Here is a 6,677-nt window from a genome sequence, read left to right as displayed (position 1 = left end):
ATCATGAGATTGGCTTAAGTAGATAGTTTCAATGTCGGGTTCTTTTAGTCTTCTGACATTTGAGCCTTTAGGTTATATTTGGGTCACGCTTTCCAGCTTTCTCTGAAAGCATGAGCACTGGAAAGGCACTTTCTCAAAAGATGAAAACTGATAGTCTCCCCAAACCCCATGATTCCACAAGCCAGTGCTTTAAGAAAAACACCCACTCACAATAAAACTGCAAGAGATGGCAACATGTTGTATGTTCCTATATAGTGTTAAATTTATGTTTTGCTCCCCTCTCCCATTCTTCTTACACTGCTAAGATAGGGGCAGGATTCTCTCTCTCTCCTCACCCTACCCTGGGGCACTGTGCAAGGCCTATTGCCTCAGAATTTTCACAACCATTAAGCCATTCCCTAAGGAGAAGTGGGATTAGTAAACTTATCCTGGGCCGCTCACTAGAGCAGGAAGGGAATTACACTGGGGCAGTTATTCAAAGCAGCCCCACTTGCACTGCTAGCACTAGCCTTCTGGGTATAACCCAGTGCACCTGGAATAACATCCAGCCTGTCTCAAGCCATCAAGGCAAGGGGGTAAACTGGGGGTCACCTGCCTCCATCAAAGCCAGTGAGTAAACTCCTGCTCTTTTATGTTCCCTCCCTATCACCCCTCCTCCTCATGACCACCCCTTGGAACCTGCTATATGCACATGTATTGACCAGTCTCCGTACCCCACACTGGATAGTTTGAAAAAGTTAAATGTGTATGAAAACCATGGAATGAGCTTGTTACACACAGTGCAGACTTAAGCAACCTTATGATCTTGTTAAACATGTCCTCTCTTAGCGTGTTGTATCTCATGTTCAAACATAACTTGTAAACTCTTCGGAGCAGGGACTGAGTCTTAGTTGACTTTAAAACCCCTTGTATGCTTTTGCAGTGCTTAATTTGTAATGAAAGAGGTGCTGGGTCTCAAGCAATTTTTTTACATTCATAACGGATGCAGCAGGCCCAGAGGTACCAGGGCTCAGCCCTGGCAAAAATTAAGCACTGTAAAATTTATGGAACTGTATATGTAATAATCTGCTTGGAAGGTAACCTGCTGTGCCCTTCTGGCAAACTGATTTACATTAGGAACAGTGGCTAAGAGAATAGGGCCAGAGAGAAAATGACTTTATAGTCTGTGGGTTGGGGTACATACCTGGGAAGTGGGGGATCCCAGATCCAGTCCCCCTGCTCCCTTATTTAATTATTTATAGCCAGTTGATCAGCTTCCCCAGAAGAGATTGAGATAATCCCACATCACAATATCCCAGTGATTAGAGAGTGGGGAGACAGCTGTTCAACTCCTTTCCCCCGGGGGCAGAGGGTGAAATTGAACCTGCATCTCCCACATCCCAGGTGAGTGCTCTAACCATTGGGCTAAAAACATAAGGCTGGAAGTGCTATTAGTGGTTTAGTGTGGAATGAGGCAGGTGCTTTCCTCGTTCTCACAAGAAACAATTTATGGGTGCCTAAACCACCCCTTTGAGAGGGATTGCCAGCTGTGGATCACAAGTAGTCTGGGCTTAGGCCAGGAGTGGGCAAAATACAGCCCGTGGGCCAGATTCGGCCCATCTATCAATCATTTCTGTCCAGGCCGGCAGGCTTTTTGGCTGCTCCTTGTGATCTCAGGGCCGCTGCTCAGGCAGGCTGCATGCCTGCTGTGGCCACATGCCGCTCCCGGAAGCAGCCAGCTGCTGCTGGCACGTCTCTGGCGGGGGAGATGGCTCCTTGTGCTGCCCCCACCCCCAGCAGCATCCTCACAGCTCCCACTGGCCGGTTTCCGTGCCAGCAGCAACCATCCGCAGCCACTTGCAGGAGTGGCATGGGGCCATGTCATGCAGGCAGCCTGCCTGAGCCCTGCTGTGCTGCTGCCTGTGAGCTGCCTGTGGTCAGTGCCTCCCAGCCAGAGCCTGCACCTCGCACCTCCTCCTCCACCCAAACCCCCTGCCCCAGGTCAGAACCCCCTCCTGCACCCAAACTCCCTCCTAGACCCTGCACCCTAATCCTCTGCCTCAGCCCGGAGCCCCCTCCTGCACCAAACTCCCTCCTAGACCCTGCACCCTAATCCTCTGCCTCAGCCCGGAGCCCCCTCCTGCACCAAACTCCCTCCCAGTCCCTGCACCCTAATCCTCTGCCTCAGCCCGGAGCCCCCTCCTGCACCCAAACTCCCTCCCAGAGCCCACAGCCCTCACCCTCTCCTGCACCCCAACACTTTGCACCAGCCTGGAGCTCCCGCCTGCAGCCAACCCCCATTAATAGAGTAGAAACGTGCAGCCCATGACGACTTACCAAAATTCATGGAGTGACCCCTCCGCAAAAATTATTGCCCATCCCTGGCTTAGGCACTTAACTCCATGAGAGAGGCAGGTCTTAAAGTACACCCCCTCTCACTCTCAGCACCATCTCCCGTGGGTAGGTTACGTGGCTCCCCACCTTGGCTTTTGTGCATTGCATTCTAAAGCACCTCTCTCCCCCCCCTTCAGGCTGTGGGGACTGCACCGTTGCTCCTGTGAGTTTCTAGGAGCCTAACTTTTAAGCAATGCAATGCTCACCCTAGCACGGCCGCGGTCCCTTGGTGGATCTGGGCCTGACACATCCCAGACAGAAAGTGTTGGTCCTGAAGCGTGTCATATTGGGAGAACCACATTTGCTCCAAATTCCCCAACCATGAACATTATTCATTGTTCCACATAGAGCATTAAGTGCTTCTGTACAAAAGGTGGCTACTCATCTCAGCTTCACAGGGATTGTTTTACGCCCACCTAATACACTTGAAGCTGCTTTGGGAGAACATGGTGCCTGTGCTAATAATCAAATGGCCCTCAACTGCAGAAAACTAGAACTCTTTGTTTTGTCTGTATTTTAAAACTAATCTGAAACAAAAAGGAATGCAGCAATGACTAGCCACTAAGGGGATGGGGTTCGGAGGTAGGGGGGGAAGGTAGGGAAGAGAATAAGTTCTCATCCTCTAGTGGAAAATCTGGCTGAAGGGGGTAAAATAAATACATAGAACAGGTTTGCTAAGGCAGCTTACCCATGCTTTGGTTTAGGAAAAATTGTCTACTATAATGTTGGCCAACACTTTTGGGAAGATGAGGTTAAAAGGGCTCTATGAACTTGACTTTGCCCCTTGACTATAATTTAGTTTTATATGTTTCTGTGTTTAATTTAATCCTGCTACTTTTAATTATTTTTATACCCTTCATGATTCCTTTCCAGCTGTATTGTTTACACCCTTGCACATAGACTCTTACACCTCTGCGTTGTCTTTTAGAGAAACTACACCTTATTTACTAATACCACACCCTCTTTACTAACCCCTCCAGGGGTGGTTAGTACCATTTTTCTCAACAGAGCAAATCTCAGACAGGTGAACACTGCACCAGGTATTTTCATGCTACTTTACATTTATTTATTTACATTGCATCCGATGAAGTGAGCTGTAGCTCACGAAAGCTCATGCTCAAATAAATTGGTTTGTCTCTACGGTGCCACAAGTACTCCTTTTCTTTTTGCAAATACAGACTAACACGGCTGTTACTCTGAAACTTTACATTTAAAGTCATTGGTGCTTGTTTTTTCCTTATCTCAACACACTAGTAAAGATACGTAAAACCAAGGAGAAGCTCATGTCCTTGGCAAGAACTGACTTTTGGTTAAAAGAAACAGCCCCTGCATGGAGTGCTACTTTGATGTACATAGCCATATTTGTTACAGAACCAGTCTGACACAGAGTCTGTTCAAGGTTGCTGGACTGATTTTTCAAAGGCTGCATAGAACTGGCCCAAGCTATCCAAGACCATCTCTCTTTTTGTAGCCATGTCTTGTAATGAGAGTTACATTCCACTGTAACTACAGGGAGGCTTGAAATAACAGGAGACAGATTCAGCGTATGCAACTCTGGCAGCTGAAATATGAATGACCATTAATGTCACAGCACAACTCACCATCACCCAGGCTTTTGCACAACAGTACCCTCATGGTCATTCTTATATGTCCAAAACTAACCACATCAGCCTTTTAAGAGCGTGGAAAGAGAAATATCATTATGGCCTTTTACTTGGGGGAGAGGCCATGAGAAGCTGGGTGGATAGATAGAAATGGAGTACCAAGGGATAATTGCAGAAAACAGTCAAGTTTTTCTCATTAAAAGTGACTAAATTCATAAGAACAACAATAATGAAATCAAATAATCCTCATTTCTTTCGCTTCTGCTTTAAGGGCTTGACTACACACACAGTTTTACTGCTTTAACTGTACTCGGTTAAAGTGATACAACCCGCTATTATAGATGCAGTTATACAACTGTAATACTGCTTAGAACAGCATAGCCTATTCTAAAAAGGAAGGGAAAGGAAAGAAGTTATACTTGTGACAAAATACACCCATGTTCACACCTTACACACTATTGTAATAATCTTTGTACAAGGTATGCCTTGTAAGTTATCATTTGAAAACTCAGTTTGCTGGTCAGTACTGTACTGGTAAAATGCATGTGGCAATATAATATGTGGAATTTAAGATTCCCTCATATGATGTTAACACACATTCCAAGCCTCGCAGCCCAGCCCAGGCAGAAGTCCGGTCTGTCCTAAACCATGGAAGCAATGTGTGCTTGCCTTAATTTGTATGTAAGCAGAATTATTAAGCAGGGAGAGAAAACAAAGGAAGTTCTAACAGGTGAGAAAAAAAAACAACAATCCAGCAGGGAATATTTTTCCACATAGACTCTTTGTCTCCTGGATCTCAGCTGGAAATGTGTTTTCAAGAGGGGGCTATAAAACTATAAAAAGGAGGAACAAACACCCCAAGGTACTCCTCTCTCTACCCCTGCCCTTCTCAGTCTCTGCACCTGAAGAGACAAAGGAAGCAGCTGTTGGACTCTGGGGGGAATGGGTCCTGGCCTGAAGAGTTTGGTCAGTAAGACGGCTGAAAGCATGTGGTGAGAAAACTTTACTTTGAATCTAATAGTGTTAAGTTAGGCACCAGTAAGCATTTTCATCTTTATTTTTCTTATGACCAGTTCTAATTTTTATGCTGCATTGCTTCTATTCACTTAAAATCTCTCAAAACAATAAAACAAGTTTAACAACTATATCTAACAAGGGAGGGATAGCTCAGTGGTTTGAGTGTTGGCCTGCTAAACCAAGGGTTGTGAGTTTAATCGTTGAGGGGGCCATTTAGGGATCTAGGGCAAAAATTGAGGATTGGTCCTGCTTTGAGCAGGGGGTTGGACAAGATGATCTCCTGAGGTCCCTTCCAACTCTGATATTCTATGATTCTAATCCCGTGTGTTCAAGCTGAAGTGTTTTGGTAACTCCATTTGGAGTAACAAATCATGTGCATATTGTTCCCTGACATGAATAATGGCCTTATTCATGTGCAGCGTCCATCTGTCTGTGACTTGCACTGTTGAGAAAAATGGTACTAACCACCGCTGGAGTGGTTAGTAAACAGGGTGTTGTATTAGCAATGCAGGACATACGTTTATGGGGGGAAATCTGGGAGTGGATTGGTATAAGCTGTGGTAGTCTTTAAGGTTGGTAAGAGCAAAGGTGGGGTTGGCTGCAGCACACACACACGTGACTTACATGCTGGAGGCTGTTTGTGAGCAGTCCAGTTTAGAGGCTACAGCAGCAAGGCAGTGTAAAGGGCACCCCAGGTTACATGGCAGGGGTGACCCAGCTACTCACTGGTCTGGATTGTACCCTAATATGTCACATACTGTTATAAAGTTGCCTTATACTAACAACTGTCCACAATGTAATTATTTTGGTGAGGGATGGGATTTTTTTTTTTTTTAAGAAAAGCTCTACCACTATAAAACCTGTGCAGACCATTAATTTTTGTAATTTTAGTGTACTGTGTTCATTCATCTTCCTTTTTTAAGAGTAGAATGAGTAATATCTCTAGATCTAATAGAAAAGGCAGTGAAACAGAATAGTCTGAAACCATTGAAACAAAACCTTTTTGTGTTTTAGTACAGCCAAATGAAAAGTTATACATTTAGGAACAAGGAAAGCAGGCCATACCTGCTCACTGAGAAACATGGAAAGGATTTAGGGGTCATAGCAGTCAAGGAACTCAATGTAAGCTGCCACTGTAATGCAAAAAGTGCTAACACAATGCTAAGATGTATAAATAGGAGTAGTGAGGTGTAGGAGTATGAGGTGATTCTACCTCTGTATACAGCACTGGCAAGATATTTACAGATGATACTGTAAGAATGCAAACAGTTCTGGTGTCAGCATTTCAACAAGTACACTGAAAACTTGGGGGTGCATTAAAGAGCCACAAAAAAGGATTTGAGGACTGGAGAAAATGCTTTACACTAAGGAGACTTAAAAAAGAGCTCAATGTTTAGCTTGGCATTCAAATCACCTCTCAATCTTTTTGCTTTGTAAGTACCCCGATGGGGGAAAAATACCAGATACTAAAGGCCTCCTTAATCTAGTGGAGAAAGGCAAAACAAGAACCAATGGCTGAAAGCTGAAGTCAGCAAATTCACATTAGACACAATATAACAGTGAGGGCGATGAACATTGGAACAACATGTCATGGGAAGTAGGGATACATTATCTCTCTTGATAGAAACTGGATGCCTTTCTGGAAAACATACTTTAGCCAAACCAGTTATTCTTTAGTCAAAC

This window comes from Caretta caretta, chromosome 1, assembly GCF_965140235.1.
Source record: "Caretta caretta isolate rCarCar2 chromosome 1, rCarCar1.hap1, whole genome shotgun sequence".
Lineage (NCBI taxonomy): Eukaryota > Metazoa > Chordata > Testudines > Cheloniidae > Caretta > Caretta caretta.
This window is presented reverse-complemented; position numbering follows the sequence as displayed.